The sequence below is a fragment of the Ursus americanus genome, chromosome 4 (genome assembly GCF_024610735.1).
Source record: "Ursus americanus isolate L20-20 chromosome 4, mUrsAme1.1.p, whole genome shotgun sequence".
Taxonomy (NCBI): domain Eukaryota; kingdom Metazoa; phylum Chordata; class Mammalia; order Carnivora; family Ursidae; genus Ursus; species Ursus americanus.
In genome coordinates, this window is record NC_142130.1 from 92632453 (window position 1) to 92649236 (window position 16784).

The following is a 16784-nucleotide window of genomic DNA, read 5'->3' on the forward strand; positions in this document are numbered from 1 at the left end:
TTCTTGGATTCCACATATAAGTGAAATCATATGGTATTTGTCTTTCTCTGTCTGTTTTAGAAAATTCTCACCAATTATTACCTTGAATTTTACATCTGCCTTAATTTTTCTACTTTCTTTCTGGAACAGCTATAAAACATATGTTAGAGTTACTTATCCTCTCATAGTTCCCATTTCTTTCTCCCTCCCTGCTGCATTGTTAGTAATTTTCTCATACCTGTCTTCCAGTTCACTAATATTCTCTTCAGCCATATCTCTTCTGTTAACTTAGCCTGCCAACTGAGATTTTAATTTCAGTAACTGTGTTTTATTTCACAGTTCTATATTCAAGCTATATCTATATTCAAAGATATAGCTTGGTTTTTCCTAATCTGTTTATTCCTTTTCTCTACCATTTTTTAACCTGTATCTTCAATCATTTTAAACACTCTTATCTGATATTCTCTTTCAATTATCTTCTTATATATCTGCTATTAGAATTCTAATTCTGATATGCACTGTGTGCCTGCTCACCACCTTGTGGGGTGTATTGTGTCCTTGAATATTTTAATTTTTTTTAAATGGGAACTAATCTTCATTGGGGTTTGTCTTTTTTCCATGTGGTCTGGGTTATCAGAGTTTTTCTCAAGAGAGTTTTTTGGGTTTTTTTGTTTTTGTTTTTGTTTTGTTTTTGGTTTTGGTTTTGCTTATCTGCTAAGATTCCAAAGGGACACATTGGTCTGGAACAAGTTTTGTGCTTATTTCGTAGCTAGGGAATTCCTGGACAAAGTGGGGGAATGCAAATTTGAACCTTGTGATCAGAAAGGGCTATGCTATTGGATTCTTAAGGATATTTCTACCTTTGCACCTAAATCCGGACAGAAAGAAATAGCCTTCCTTGTTGTAACCCTTTATTAACGAGTAGGTGATTTTCCAGTCCAGCTTTCACAGTCCAGTCCTAATGGGGTAATCTCAGTTCCTGCTCTTGCTTTGTCTGGTTCCAAGACCTCAACTTCTGTCCCTGTATGGGTATTGAAGACTTAGCTTCCTGCATTTCCAAAGCCAAAATCCACTCCACTCCCTCCCATCTGCTTTAATATCAGGTCACATGTTTCTGGAACCTCTTTTGAGCGTTGCTTTTTTTTTTTAAATGCTATGCAGTATTTTTAAATATTTGGACCATGAGGTTTACGACCTGATCTCAGGGATATTTCCTTAGATTCAACATGAAAAACTGGAGAGTTAAAATATGGAACATTTCCTTTCCTGAAAAAAAAAAAACACTTCTAAAAATAAAATTAACATCTCAGGAACACCTGATGATCTAAGTGATATACCGTATATTTGTGTTTCCTAAATTGTTCATCATTTCTGAGAGAGACCTCTATTTTCTTGGAAGCCTTGGGCACAGAACAAGGATAAACGTGGTTAGCAGCAGTATCTGCAGTTCCACTAACACCCAGTAGATGGCGTAAATACAAACCGCTTCCAGGGAAGGTCCTCTGTGAGGCTCAGAATCATAGGAGAACCATTTATCATTAAAAGGAGAGTTTTGGTGGAAGGCTGAAGTTGTATGAAGCTTGAGGCAGTCAGGAAAGTCGATGTATTGTAATCTCTCCCAAACAACATAGGAAAGCACCTTCTGCCAACACAACTCCATTTACATTTTGTTCAACTTCCTCAACAACAAAGTGGTTGTCCCAACAGAAGAGCAGAAGGACAAAGAGGGGAAAATATCCAAAGTTGAGGAAAGTCTGCATTTTATGGAACATTTTCACCAGGTGATTCTTCCTTTGATTTTTTTTTTTTTTTTTTGCTCACTCAGATTGATTAAAACTGGAACCCCCACCCCCCACCAAATACAAAACAAACAAACAAAAAAACCGTGTTTAGTCAGTTTTGCCACAGCGTGAACTTTCCTTTTCAGAAAAGGAACTTCAGGCCCTACTGAACTGGCAACCCCAACGTTGAGGGAGAGTCCCGCCCTTAGATTGCCCAATGCGCTGGGTTGTGGTAAGACCAAGGCTTGTCCAATTCCTGTCAACTCCAAGACGTGGAAGAAATTCCTTGTGAGACTAGAAAGTCTGTGGAGAAGAGCTTGAACATCCACGGCCCTGGTGCCTTCGTTGAGGTGACTCGAGGTTCTCATTCTACCTCGCACTCCACGCGTAGCAACAGGGACACGCGCAGGTGAGGGCGCGCACACCTGGCGTTCACACACGCTCTGCGCGGAGGGCTTCCTCGTCCTCTCCTGCCCTCAACCCTGGAGTCCGGGATTTCCCCGAGGAACAAAACAGGACCAGTCCGAGTGGTAAGTGTTAAAGCCAAGAGGGGTGCAGAATGGCTTTGCACGACAGCCAGCTTGGTGGCCAGAGGCCTCCCGTTCTCCAAACACGTGGCCATGGTCATTCGGGCTTTTGGACCTGGGGGCTCAGCATGAGAGAGCGGGCAGAACTTTACGATGAAAAAGTCCAGGATAAGATGTAGTCACAAGGAGAGGAAAAAATGTGATGCCAGATATTCAGATCAGGGTGTGAGTGTAAAGGGCAGTACTGGAGCACGACGATGATGGTGTCCGTTCCTCTGAATCAGATAGATTGGAAAAAGAAATCAGTGCAGGGCACAGCAAGAAATCACTAACACAAACGAGCTGGAAAATACTGGCTGTGCTCCCGGCTGATCCCGGGCAATGTGGAAAGGCAGAGTGCACGCCTCCGACCACCTCCCACCCACGCACCCCCATCCTGATGTCCTTTCTAGACGTCCGGGAGGACACGGTGGGGCATTGCATTAGCATGGGAGGTCCGTAATGGAAAGACTGCATGATTTTGCTGTGCAGGGAAAGTCAGTCAATGGGAGACATCCAGTTTTCGTAGCATGAAGTGAGTACATGACGAAGAGCATTACTACTCCGTGGTGAGTAATGTGTTTGTGAGGATGTGTGCATAAAACCGACATGTTTTCCCATTGCATTGGCTTTTGGCTTTCCTTGTTTGTTTCTATTGCTGCAACTTGGTGAGGGAGCGACCCGTTCCCTTTTATCAGTGACTGATTCAACACCCTCTTGTCACATTCGTCACATTTTTCTCATTTTTTTTTTCTCCCCGGGACTCACAATTCTGATTCTGGCCTCTCCTGGGGTTTCAAGATGATTAATCTTTCTCATTCCTTCCTTTTCAGCTTTGTGTTAAGCAGTGGTAGAATCAATCACATGCCTTCTTGCTTTACTTGGAAATCAACTTTCGTGTTTTCCAATCACTGAAGTTTTTGTGGGACTCCTTGAATACAGATTGAGAAGTTCACTTGGCTGAGTTGCCAAAAAGAATTAAATTCAAGTGAAACATTTTTATCTAGATCTCCATGGAATCCTGCTTGTCTTTTTTTTTCTTACTTTGCATAGACAGTCATGCTATTAACTCCATAACCAGTAATAGAATAAAAGATAAATGATTTTTACCTCTCTAAATATTTTCTTATTTAGGAGGACTGTCTACCAAACGTGTGGCAAGCAAATTTAACATTTCATTAGACACAGGCTACATTACAACCCCGGGTATAGCCGTTAAGTAGAGACAATGCAGGCACCGGTCTGGGGAAAGTTATGATTGCACCTAGACCATTTTCCTCACTGGCTTCCCCTTGAGCTCCAGGACAAAAGTGGAAAGTAATGAAAACAATCTATTTAGTTTTGTTGTGAGAAATAAGGGGCAAGTGTTTAAGTTTCTAGCAGCCTAAAGGGTTAGTAAGAGCTGAAATGTTGATGTCATACAATTACTGCTGTTAAGCCCTCCGCACAGTGGTTCTCCAGTGGAACTATTCTGCACCTTCCAGGGACATTTGTCAAGGTAGGAGACAGTTTTGGTTGTCATACCTAGGGGACGGGACGCTGCTGGCTCCCAGTGGGTAGAGTCCCAGGATACAGCCAAGCATCCTACAATGCACAGGACAAAGAACACTCGCCAACAACAGATAATGATTTAGCCCCAAATGTCAATAGTGGCAACACATTGAAAAATGCTACTGTAATAATTTTTCTCAGGAAACCAAAACTCATACTACATGACTGATGTGTATAGATTAGATTTTTTGACATCCTTATTGAGATGTTCACATATCAAAAAACGCACACATTTGGAGTGCATCGTACAACGTTTAGTTTGTTCACAGACTTGTACAATCACCATAATCAATTTTACATTTTGATCATCCCCCCAAAAGTTACATTTTCATCCACTTTCAGCATCATGCCACCGCCCTTCCCATCCCCAAGCCCTAGACAATCACCAATCGACTTGCTATTTCTACAGACTTGCCTATTGTGTATATTTCATATCAATGGCGTTATACCGTATGTGACCTTTTGGGTCTGGTTTCTTTCACTTAGCATCAAGTTTTCCAGGTTCATCCATATTGTAGCAGGTGTCGGTAATTCATCCTTTTTCATTGATGAATAACATGGTATATAAATAAACTATATCTCACTTATGCATTCATCAGTTGATGGCATCTGGGTTATTTCTACTCTGTGGCGATTTTGAATAGTGCTACTTGTGTGTTCATGTACAAGTTCTTGTGTGAATGTGTGTTTTCATTTCTCTTGGGCCCATACCAAGGAGTAGAATTACTAGATCATATAACTCCACGTTTCCCATTTTGAGGAACTGTCAAATTGTTTTCCAAACCAGTGCAACCCCTCTGCATCACCACCAGGAACATAGGAGGTCCCAATTTCTTCACATCCCATGTCTTTTTCATGATAACTTTGCTCGCAGGTGCCGAGTGGTAACTCACTGTGGTTTTGATGTGCATTTCCCTAAGGACTAATAATGTTGAGCATCTTTTCATGTGCTTATCGACCAGCTGCTTATCTTCTCTGAAGAAATGTCTATTCAGATCAATCATCCATTTTTAAATTCTGTTATTTGTTTTTTATTATTGAGTTGCTAAAAATATAGACACAAGTCCCTTATCAGATCTGTGATTTGCAAATATTTTCTTTCATTCTGTGGGTCGTGTTTTCACTTTCTTGGTGTGATTTGCAACGTGAAAGTTTTCAATTTTGCTAAGCTCTAATTTATCTGTTTTTTCCTTTTGTTACTTATGGGTTTTTTTACATCATATTTAAAGCCTTACTTTCATGTTTCCTTTCAAGAGTCATATAATTTTAGCTCTTGCATTTAGCTCTATAGTCTATTTTGAGTTAATTTTTTTGTGTAGTGTAACGAAGGCATCCAACTTCATTCTTTTGCAAGTGGACATCCAGTTCTGCCAGCACCATTTGTCGAAAAGACTTTTCTGGCCCCATTGAACTATCTTGGCCTCTTGGTGAAACTAATTGATCAAAAATGTGAGAGTTTATTTGGAGCCTCTATTCTGTTTTATTGATCTGTCTGTCCTTATGCCAGTACTACACTATCTTGTTTATTGTAGTTTTGTAGCAAGTTTTGAAATCAGGAAATGTGAGTTCCTCAACTTTGCTCTTTGTCAATATTCTTTTAGCTATTCTGTGTCCTTCGGATTTTCATATAAATTGTCAATTTCTGAAACACAGCCAGCTGAGATTTTGAGAGGCATCGCATTGAATCTGCAGATCATTTGAGGAATACTGCCATTTTAACAATATGAAGTCTTTCAGTCCGTGAACATGAAATACTTTCTCATTTATTTTGCTTTTTTTTAATTCCTTTCAACATTCTTTTTGGTAATTTTCAGGGTGTAAGTCTTATACTATTTTTTGCTAAGTTTATTCCTAAATATTTTTGATGCTATTAAAAATGGCCTTCTTAATGTCATTTTCAGGTTGCTCATTGCTAGCATATAGCAATACAATGGAGGTTTGTAAATTGTTCTTGTATCCTGCAGTCTTGCTGAACTCATGATTTTTTAGTGGATTCTTAGGATTTTCTACATATAAGACAATCCCGTATGCAAATAGAGATTATTTTCCTTCTTCCTCTACGGTCTGGATGGGTTTTCTTCCTTTTGTTTGCCTAATTTCCCAGGCTAGACCCTCCAGTATAATGTCAAACACACATGGTGAGAGAATGGACGTGTTGGTATTATTCCCAATCTTGGGGAAGAAGCATTCAATCTTTCATCCTTAAGTATTATAGATTTTTTGTAGATACCTTTTATTGTGTTGAGGAGAGTTTATTCTCTTCCTAGTTTGTTGAGTGTTTTGTTTTTTTTTAAATCGTGAATGGGTATTACATTTTGTCAAATGCTTTTTCCATTCTTTTGGAATGATCATGTGGTTTTGTCCTTTATTTTATTGATATGGTGTAATACATTGATTGATTTTTGGATGGTAAACCAGGCTTGTATTTTGGAGATACATTTCATTTGGTCATAGTGGATAATTCTTTTTATATATTGCTGGATTCGGTTTGCTAGTATTTTGCTGAGGATTTTTTTTTTTTGGTCTGTATTCATAAAAGACATTTGTCTGTAGTTTTAAGAGTTTTTTTAATGATGTATTTGTTTGGTTTTTGTATCTGTGTAACACTGGTCTCATAGAATGAGTTGAAAATTGTTCCCTCTTTTTCTATTTGCTCAAATAATTTTTGAATAGTTGCTATTTATTATTTTTTATTTGGGGGGGGGGTAGGGGCAGAGGGATAGAGAGAATCTTAAGCAGGCTCCACATCCAGTGCAGAGCCGGATGATGTGGGGCTGGATCGCATGACCCTGAGATCATGACCTGAGCTGAAATCAAGAGTCGGACGCTTAACCGACCGAGCCACCCAGGTGCCCCTTGACTTGTTGCTATTAATTTTTGTTTCAACTGTTTGGTAAAATGTACCAATCAAGTTATCTGGGTCTTTGGCCTTTCTTTGCAAGAAGCTTTTAAGTTAGTAAGTTAGTTGTTTTACTTGTTATATGTGTTTTCCTATTTTGTTTCTTCTAGAGTCACTTGCAGTAGTTGGTGTCTTTCTAAGAACTTGTCCATGTCATATATGCCCATGGCACAGAGCACTTCATATTATTCCCTTATAATCGTTTTTATTTCTAGAAGACTGGTAATGATGGCCAATCTGCTCTCATTCTTGATTTTAATAATTTGAGTTTTTAATTATTTTTCTTAGTCAGTCTTTATCAATTTTGTTGGTCTTTTCAAGGAACCAACTTTTGGTTTAATTAATTTTTTACATGTTTTTTCTAATCTCTATTTAATTAATTTCCACTCTAATTTTTACTATTTACTCCCTATGATTACTTCAGCTTCAGTTTTCTCTTATTTTTCCAATGTCTTAAGGTGGAAGTTTGGGTTATATTGATTTGAGATCTTTCTTCCTTTTTAATGTAGGTGTTTATGGCTATGCATTTCCTTATAAGCATTGCTTTACTTGTATCCTGTGTTCAGTTTTTATTCATCTCAAAGTATTTCCCAATTTCCTTTGCGATTTATTCTTTGGTTATTTAGGGGTGTGCTGTTTAATTTCCTCATATTTGTTAATTTCTCAAATTATTTTTTATTATAGATTTCTAATTTCACTCCATTGTGGTTCAGAGAACATACTTTACATGATTTCCAACCTTCGAAATTTACTGAACCTAACATATGGTCTATCTGGGAAAATGTTCCTTGTGCACTTGAGAAAAATATATATTCTTTTGTTAAGTAAAATGGTCTATAAATGTTTGTTGGTTCTTGTTTGTTTATAATGTTCAATTCCATATCCTTTGGACCTACTTCCTAGTTGTTCTCTACACAATTCAAAGTGGGATAAAGGAGTCATCAACTATTATTGTTGAATTGTTTATTTCTTCTTTGGTTCTGTCAGTTTTTGCTTCATGTGTTTTGGGGCACTATTGCTAGTTGCATATATGTTTTCAATTATTATATTTTTTTTATCAATTGACACTTTCATCATTATGAAATGTCCTATTTATCTTTAGTAATATATATATTTTTGGTCTTCAAATCTGTTTTCCCTGATATGAGTAGATCATTTCTGGTTGCTCTTTGCATGCTATATCTTTTTCCATCCTTCTTATTTTCAACCTGTTTGTATTATTGAATCTCAAGTTTGCATCCTGTGGACAGCATATAGCTGAATCATGTTTTCTTATCCAATCTAACAATTCTGCCTTTTGATTACACTGTTTAATCCATTCCCATTTAATGTTGTTATTCATATGGTTGGATTTACATCTTCCATTTTACTTTTTGCTTTCTGTAAGTCTCCTGTCACATTTTGTTCCTCTCTTCCTCCTTTACTACTCTCTTTTGTATTAAATGCATATTTTGGTGTAATATTTTAATTCCTCCAATGACTTTTCAACTATATTTTTTATTTTCTTAGTGGCTTAGGGTGAGTTATTTTCTAGGGTTTATGGTATATGTCTTAACTTACCGAAATTGACTTTAGACTTATGCTAACTTAATACCAGTGAGAAATAGAAACTTTTCTCTTACACAGCTCTTCTTTCCCCATTTTGGTAATATTATTGTTATACATGTTATCTCTCTATATGGTACACACCCAAGAATAAATTGCTGTAATTATTACTTTATATAATTTTATATCTTTTAAGGAAGCTAAGAAGGGAGAGAAAGTATATATCTAAAGACTTTGTTATATCAATCTTTGTATTGTTCATTTCTTGTTCTTTTTATTCGTTCCTGTAGATTCAAGTTACCATCTGGTGTCATCTCCTCTCTGTAACCCAGCTTTTTTCCTTTCCACCTCCTTCACGCTGTCATAGTCACATATATTACATTAATATATGTAATAAGCCCTGAATCATATTTTGAATAAAAGTTCTACACAATATGGTGAAGTGATTAGTTACTGCAGCCCTGGGTCCCATGTAGATGAAAAAGAAACATCCAAATTAAAGTTCTTTCCAGCAAGATATAACGATGACAATTAAGGAAATCCATGACTTTGTGATCTCTTTGAAGGACTGACTAAGGCTGGGTCTAAAGATCTCCAGTCCGTGAAAGAGTGCTTCACAACCGGGAACTTCTTTTGAATGGGCCATCAATGCCCCGAAATCATTACAACCAAAGCTTCAATGTCTGATATTCCTGTGGGTATAGACACCCAGCTTGAGTGCTGCCATTAGTATTATTATAGGGTTCCTTCTTGCTTATATAAACATTTCAATAAATAGGAGTTTATGCATAAAGACATCTGCTATTTTGGAAAGCTGAGTAGTGAGTGACTGGTTTTTACAATGATTCATATTGCTGAATTTCAAAATTTGTTCAGCATCCCAAGTCTGACCAGTTTAAGAGTGAAATGAAATGCAGGCCTGGCAACAGAGGTGTTTTCTGACTCATGACTAAGCCATCCAGGTAGAGGTCGTACCCGTCAGGCAGGCTGGGCGTGTTGCTGGATCACTTTCTCCATGCTTCAGCAGAGGGTGATGTCCAGACACCCACGTAAAGTAGTTTCCTGCTAAAATAAAGAAAAGCTGGGAATTTAACTGAGACCTTCACTTTCCAGAAAAAATCAATATGGTCAGCAAATGGTTTCAGTAGATTTAACAGGTTTTTGGACACCGAGACTCTAGTTTGGGGCCTTTCTTGAAGTAGTTTAGGAAGTTTCCTCCCTTTTCCTTTTACCTTTGTTTGTTAGAAAAATCTGTCAACAAACCGCTCCAGGTTTTGACTAAACTCTCTCTTCTTTTGCCCAAAGAACTGAGCTGGAATTTGAGCTTATTTGTTACTCCTGAAAAAGAAGGTATAGAAACTTCCACTGCTACCCCAGGCAGGACTGTGGTGGAAGCCTTGTGAGGGGGATTTTCCTCCTTGTTTTCTTTGATTGTGTGCTTCCTCGATCAACAGCATGAATGTTTAGCATTTTGTTTTTGACATGTGAACTATCAAAAATGCTAAGATAGTGAGTATTTAAAACTACTTTTAAAAACTGCTTCACGTCAGCGGCTATTGGTCTGTGATGCACTCTGGAAATTGTCTGTTAACTTTTACCAGCAACAAAGAGAAATGTGAAGATAAAATACTTGGATCTTTGATGAGCTCCAGGCAGAGATGATTATCTCTAGAACAAGTATGTCATTTTTGTAAAGATAGGTGATTTAGACTACGTTAACATTTCCATTCTGCAATTATATTGGTACTTCCTTTTGCCTATAAACTTGGTATTTACTCATTTCCTCAAAAAATAAATGTCATGTTGTTTCATCACAGTGCTTACATAGAAAAGCCACACCATCAGGGGACCTGCTTCCAGCTCTCTCCCCTTTCTGCATTATCTGCCAGGTCAGGATGGGACATACTGTTTAGCTTATTGAGGGCGGTGATGGGGATCTAGCTTTAGTCAGTTTCCTGTATCTGGCTCCCATGGTTTTCTTCATCATCACTTGCACTGGCTTCATGTGTCAATTTATTCAAATCAAATTCTAATTATATTTGAAGAAGCCTCTTGTCATTCCCTTCATGACCTTTCAGCATGCTTGCACTAACTCCTCCACCAAGTGTTAAGGGAAGGAAACTTATATTCTCTTCTCTTTGCACATCTAACATATAACCAGAAAAAGAATTGGTACTCAATAAGCAGTCCCCTTTCTTTTCTTTTTTTAAGATTTATTTATTTATTAATGTATTTGACAGAGAGAGAGAGAGAGAGCACAAGTAGGCAGAGCATCAGGCAGAGGGAGAGGGAGAAGCAGGCTTCCTGCTGAGCAGAGAGCCCAAGGTGGGGCTCGATCCCAGGACTCCGGGATCATGACCTGAGCGAAGGCAACCGCTTAACCGACTGAGCCACCCAGGTGCCCCAGCTGTCCCCTTTCTTCTTGACACTTTGGTTCTTTTAGGTACATTCACAGTATGAGCTAGATACATGGGTGGCTTCCCAACCAAAATGCTTGGGTTTTGAACCTCTCTCCAAATTCTACTGTAGGCCAATAACCAGACCATTTTCTAGCTATGAAAACAGGTCCTCTCTGTGAGCTTATGCAGGCTTGTTTCTCCCCAAAGGAATCTGGTGCAGAAAATACCCAGTGAATGTCCTTAGTTACAAGGGCACTCCACTGAGAATGATTTAGTCATAGGTGTTTCAAGTATTTTGATTTTCACCTGTTCACATCCTGGCAAAAGTACTAACTTCCACTTATGACGTCGAGACACAACTCAGTCACAGTCCTATACTTGGAATGGTCTTCAGCTACAAGCAGCTGAACAAATTTGTCTTGTTTTCATGACTTGAGAGACTCAGAAGCAGGCAGTGTAGGGATGGGAGGGTAACAAGGTCACCAGGGACCTAGGTTCCCTCTTTCTTTCTACTCAGCCATTCTTAGCACAGGTTTGTTCTCCACATTGCAAGAGGGCTGGCTGTTATACCACCAGCAGGAATAGGGAAAGGGTGAAGGGCAAAAATGACACATCCGGTTAAGTAAACTCTTGTAATGAGGTCTTCCAGAGGTGGATGGACACCCTATCCAGAATTTGGTTCAGGTGTTGAAACTGATGATACCATATGTGCATGCCCCAGGAGGGTACGGAAATGTTCACTACTGACATAATGAGGCTTTATGGGGTGAGCAAGGCAGGCTCCCAAGAAGATTCAAAAATAGCTTAAGACAGCAGAGAAAGGAGACTGCCTTGTCTTTTATTAATGGTAGGAGATGAAGTCAGGGTGAGAGTTCCCGCACATGGGTAGGAGCTTGTGGGATTGACACTTTCCACCACACCAAAGGAGGGAGGACCTAGGCTTTCTTATCAGCTTCCTAGATGTGGGGCAGAAGAGGAGGGAGGTGGGGCTTGAAAGCAGTCAGATATCGGAAATGGAGTCAGACCCTTTATTATACCATCTCAGTTATCTTCTGCTTATTTCTCATAGGTAGCTGAGAAGTGTAGTGTTTTAGCTGCTATAATGGAGGCTTGATTCTTCATGCATAAAGAGTTGAAGATGCTGGTGAGTTAGGCAAGCAGCAGTCTCTTCCCTCCTATTGTCTTCATTCAACAACTATTGAAATAGTTCTTCCTGCTGTCCTTCATTTGGACATGAAAATTGATCTTGGCTTTCCATCAAGATCAGTGGTGTTCAGGCACTCTGCTCATTTTTGGTAAATGAGCAGATGCAGTGAACTACAGCAATTCGGGCTTTCCCAAGGCTTGGAGGAGCAACAGGGCAACTCTGAGAAGCTACCCTTTGGGCCATAGCTGGACCCACAGTGTGTGTTCAGTTAAAAATGGCAAGCATATGAATACAGTCATCTTAAAGCTTGATCACAGCGATATCTCCTTTTGTTAATTGCAAAGACAAAATGAACACACATTATTTAAAAACCAGTCTAATTATAACTTCTGGGTTGAAGGCTATAATGCTTTAATCCTGAGGAAGAAGTCTTCTGGAAGATTATTCATAAAAGGAAGAAAGTTTCCCCACTGGGAGGAAAAGAGGAAAGAATAGAATAATTAGATAAAAGTGTTTTCCAATACTATATTGTCCAGGGTTTGGTATGGAAAAACAAGACTGTAGGAGAAAAACATTTCTGCCTTTGGCTCTCTAAATCTCTTTATCTGTCTTTCCCTTACAAAGCATTTTTTGTACTCAGAGGTCACTCCCTGGTTAAAGACAACCCTGCAACTGGAAGGCAAGTCCCTTGGGAAGGTCTGTAAGTTCAAACCTTAACAGGAGGTTCGTAACTGTGACCGTGGACATCTAGGGTGTTCCTGGATGAAGGTAACAAGTCACTTCCCACGGAACCATAGAAGCTGTGGTTCCTGGCTTGCTGATACAGGAGGAAGAAGTGACCTATCCACATGACATAGACGAAGAACTCAGAACTAGTTTTTTGGTTTTGTTTTTGTTTTCAATATTTCGGGGAGTCAGATGTTCCTGGAGGTATGTTCACACTTACTACAAGAATTCAACCAGAAATCTCTTTGATTCAACATTTACTTTACAACTTTGATATTTGTAGCCATCGCTCAGTTCCCACGAGATTGCTATCTAACCAGCACAAGGTCACAAAGCCACCAAGCCAGAAAGTACACCAAATTTAATAGCCACCTAGGGCGCTCAGCAAAGGCATCCTGCTTTCCCAGACAACCCATGGGCAACCCACAGGACTCCCTTGGCAGGGAATCTGAACACATGGGTTCTGAAAAACCTCTTCTGGGTCCTGATTTATTTTTATGTTTTTCCTCCCTGCCCCCCCCCACTTTTTTCTTTTGAAGAGCTTCAAACAAAAATAATTTCCACTGTAGCTGGAAAAGCAGAAAAGGTACTTAACTCCAACCACATTTTTGGGAGCCTATAAAAGCTAAATAAAAAATCGTAGTTAACCAATGCACGAGGTCCTGCATAGATGTGCAAGATCTTTGCAGGCTAATGAGCAAACCAAAGGTACGAGAAAAGTCCATTCCTCCAGCCTTATCTCACAATACAAATTAGAGCTACCAGGGAAACACCAGCACCAACGCTCACAGCACAAGAGCTTTCCTTGGGCTCTCCTCTCAACTTGAGGTGAAAGCAGCAAACATTCTGTGTGTCTGCTTCTCTGTGATGGACTGACAGTGGAAAAAGGACATTTTTGCCACAACTTTACCATTCGATGCAGATGTTTGGCTCACGTCTTCTGATCTTGTCAGCAAAATTGATGCTAAAACATTAGAATAAGACTCTTGGTTTATGTATGTTTTCTTAGGTGTAAATTTGCGCGTAGGAGCATTATTTTTACCGCGGTCTCTTGCAGAGCTTCTGGTTCTGGGGTATATTGCCTACTCTTTCTCCCTGTTATGAATAAATGTACTCGTCATTTCTACCAGCCCTCACCCTTGTATCTCCAAGGACCACTGTACTAAGATACACTTTATCACAGGGACTGCTGTGTCCCACCCTCTTTTTTAACAGCCATCAAGAAATGTGATGGTTAAACTCTTGTGACCTCTAGATTTTTCAAGGTTGGCAAAGAGTTAAAAAAATGGGGAATTCTCAAAGCGCGTCGAGGCTAGACCTTCTTCAGAGGGCCTGACGACTGGATTGGATGCACTCTGTCCAGTTTTCCTGATTGAAAACGGTTAAAAAGTAGCTAGGAGGTTCTGAAAAATCAAAAGTGATTATGATAACAAGTTAAGCATTAGCAAGGAAGTTTTTCTTGAGCGTGAGTCTTAATGCATGGTCTGGGCTTTACTAGTAATCTTACACCGGTTGTCTGTTTTCCTTTCAGAGGTGGGTGGGAAGTCGTTCCCCACATGCATATGAGTTGTTGAATATCCATTATGTTACAGGGAAGCCATTCCTTCTTCCAAAACAACTGTAATTTTTATGGAGTCTAAGTGAAAACAGGCACATTTATTTTCTTATGGGTAAAGTTCTTGGAATGCTCTCTTACAAAGAGTTAGTACATTTCTTGACCAAATAACACTTGACCAAACATTGTTTTCACAATTGACTTCTCTTAAAGGAAAGAAAGAAAGAAAGAAAAAAAAGATTTAAAAAATGCAAGCATTTGGTCTGTAAACTCAAGAGTTTTCCAGGGGCCGAGTTTCTAGAAAGGCCCATCTCCCACAAATGATTTCCATGGTCAACAGGTGGTATGAGCCATCTGTGCATTGCTCACAGTAAAGATAACATGAGTGTATCATTGTTGCTCTTGAATTTAATGAACACACCCAAACTAGTTAATTTGTTCAAATGATTGACAGATCCTCTGTGATTTACCAGGATTGATGAGTATGGCAAATGCAATAAAAGAAGAAAAGAAGTCCAGGATAGACAGCATCATGGAACATATTGTACCTTATTGTAAAATAAAAATAGCCTTGGACAGCCCATGGAATGTGTTCTAGCAGCCTAATCAGTTCTTTACTGTGGTTTTCCTGCCAGCCGGGGAGCCCTGCGTCACAGAGAGTGGGTGCCAAGTGTCTGGTTTGCGCTTTGGTAAGACATGTTTTTCTTGCTGAAAATTTTCAGGTTTGCAGTTTCCCCAAGTGCAAGGCAGCCAGGTCACCTTCCGACGCAGTGGGGCCTGGCTTTCGTTCCCGGTGTCTCATCAAGGGCTGGGGCATTGGAGCTCAGCTCACCAGTGGGCAGCGTGAGCCTGCAGCCTTTGCGGTGAGACCTGCTGGACACCTCCCCATCCGTGCTGAGCGGCAAGGATGGGGGTAGCCCCATGGAATTTTCATCTTGTACAAATGAACTGGCTCTCCAGTTCCAGACTCTCTGCTACGAACAGCAAATTTGTGACAATGTGTATGGCTGAGGCAACTGCCTAGATAGATTTGGGCAGAGCAAGATGGGACTTTCACCCTCCATGGATTATCCCATTTGCTTTAGTCTAAACGTTTCAAGAAAGACTTGCTCTCTTTTTTCTCTTGGTCCCAGTGTTGTGTGTAAACCGCTCCCTTCTGTCCAGGGAGGGATTATCCTCTACGAGCACAAGCGTACCTGGACCTGTGGTCACCTCTACCCCCACGCTATGTGCATTGGTCCTTTTGTTTTGTTCAGGCAAGACCCAAATGGTGCATTTTCCATGCTCTTTCTTGGTTCTTTACCCAAACGGAGAATGTAATCAGGGAGCCAACACTACTGTGGTTTTGTACTTCCCAGTTTGACCCAAAGTGGCTCCGAAATCCATGCTGTCCCACTGCTGCTTGTTTCTTCCGGACAGTGATTTGGGGATACCCGAGCACCAGCATTTCACATGGGGTTGCATGCGGAAAAGACTCCCTCCCTGTACACACAACACACACACACACACACACACACACACACACCGGCACACACATGCGAGCACGCACCCTTTGAGTCCAAACCAAACACCCAGGGCAAGGAGTTTAAAGAGAAAGGGCCCCATCCAACACGTGTTATCATTTTAAGTGCCCAGGTAACTTCCTTTCAAATTCTTACCGTGCCTGCAGGCCCTGCAGGATTTCTTGCTCAGCCCTCCTACGGCACTGGCATCCTTGCTCCTCTGCACACACTCAGACCTTCCCTTCCCCTGCTTCCCCTTTAGGACTCTCTCCATCTGTTCAGGCAACTCCTCCAGCCCTGCGGGTCTCAGTCCAAACCTCTGCAGGGGCACGTGCCCAGCTTCCCAGCCACCTCATCGATCCCCACGACTGTCACTTGCCTTCCTTGTCTTCTTCTCCTCCTGACAAATGAGGCATCTGTATGCTCACTTAGAAGCTTCAAGGAAAGAGGAAAGAAAACTCGACCGCACGAAGGGTCTGTTCTATTTGCTGCTGTCTTCAGCCCGTAGCAGTTGCTTCAGTAAACCTGGTGAATGTTGAACGAACAAAATTTTCGAGCCAAACAGTGCAGGGCATGAGGAGGAAACAAAGAGTAGAGATTCGATTCCCTGCCCTTCACCTGGCTCTGGGACCCCAGTCCAGCCTAAAAATGAAATAAAGAAGGACTCGCCCTTGAGAGTCACTTTACCAAGTCTTTTTTCAAGTAATGAATGGCCAGCAACGGAAGTGCAGCTCAAAGTAGCTGATGTAGCTTGTGTCTGATTCAGAAACATTGAACGTCTCTTGCCCTTGTCTGCACCATTCGTGAGAGTTGGGCTAAACTTTGAGAAAGTTAAGATTTTGGATGAGTTTTCAAGTTACAACGTTTTGGGACCATCTATCTTCTTTCTGACTTTTTCTACTGGACTGTAGGGTAGGATTATAAAGTGAGCACCTTTTTATTCTCTTATATTCATAGCACAAACCCTGGTACTTGGTGCTCAGTAATTACTTATTGGAAAGAACCCCCTTTTCTTTCTGGAGACTTCCTGTACTTACTGTGACCAGAAAGGTTGTTTCAAATGATACATTTTATACTGTTTGATCTGCGGGATCAAGGGTTGGCAAATTTTTTTTTTCAAAAAGACCAGACAGT

General features: G+C 40.3%; 1 protein-coding gene across 1 annotated transcript in view; it reads left to right on the forward strand.

Annotated features, from left to right (window-relative positions):
* Positions 1 to 2062: 2062 nt before the first annotated feature.
* KCNJ15 (potassium inwardly rectifying channel subfamily J member 15) overlaps positions 2063 to 16784 on the forward strand; it is an 87085-nt gene continuing 72363 nt past the window's right edge. Inside the window, exon 1 of the mRNA XM_045813542.2 lies at positions 2063 to 2290. The gene's annotated coding sequence lies outside the window, so the exon portion shown is untranslated. The remainder of the gene's footprint in view (positions 2291 to 16784) is intronic.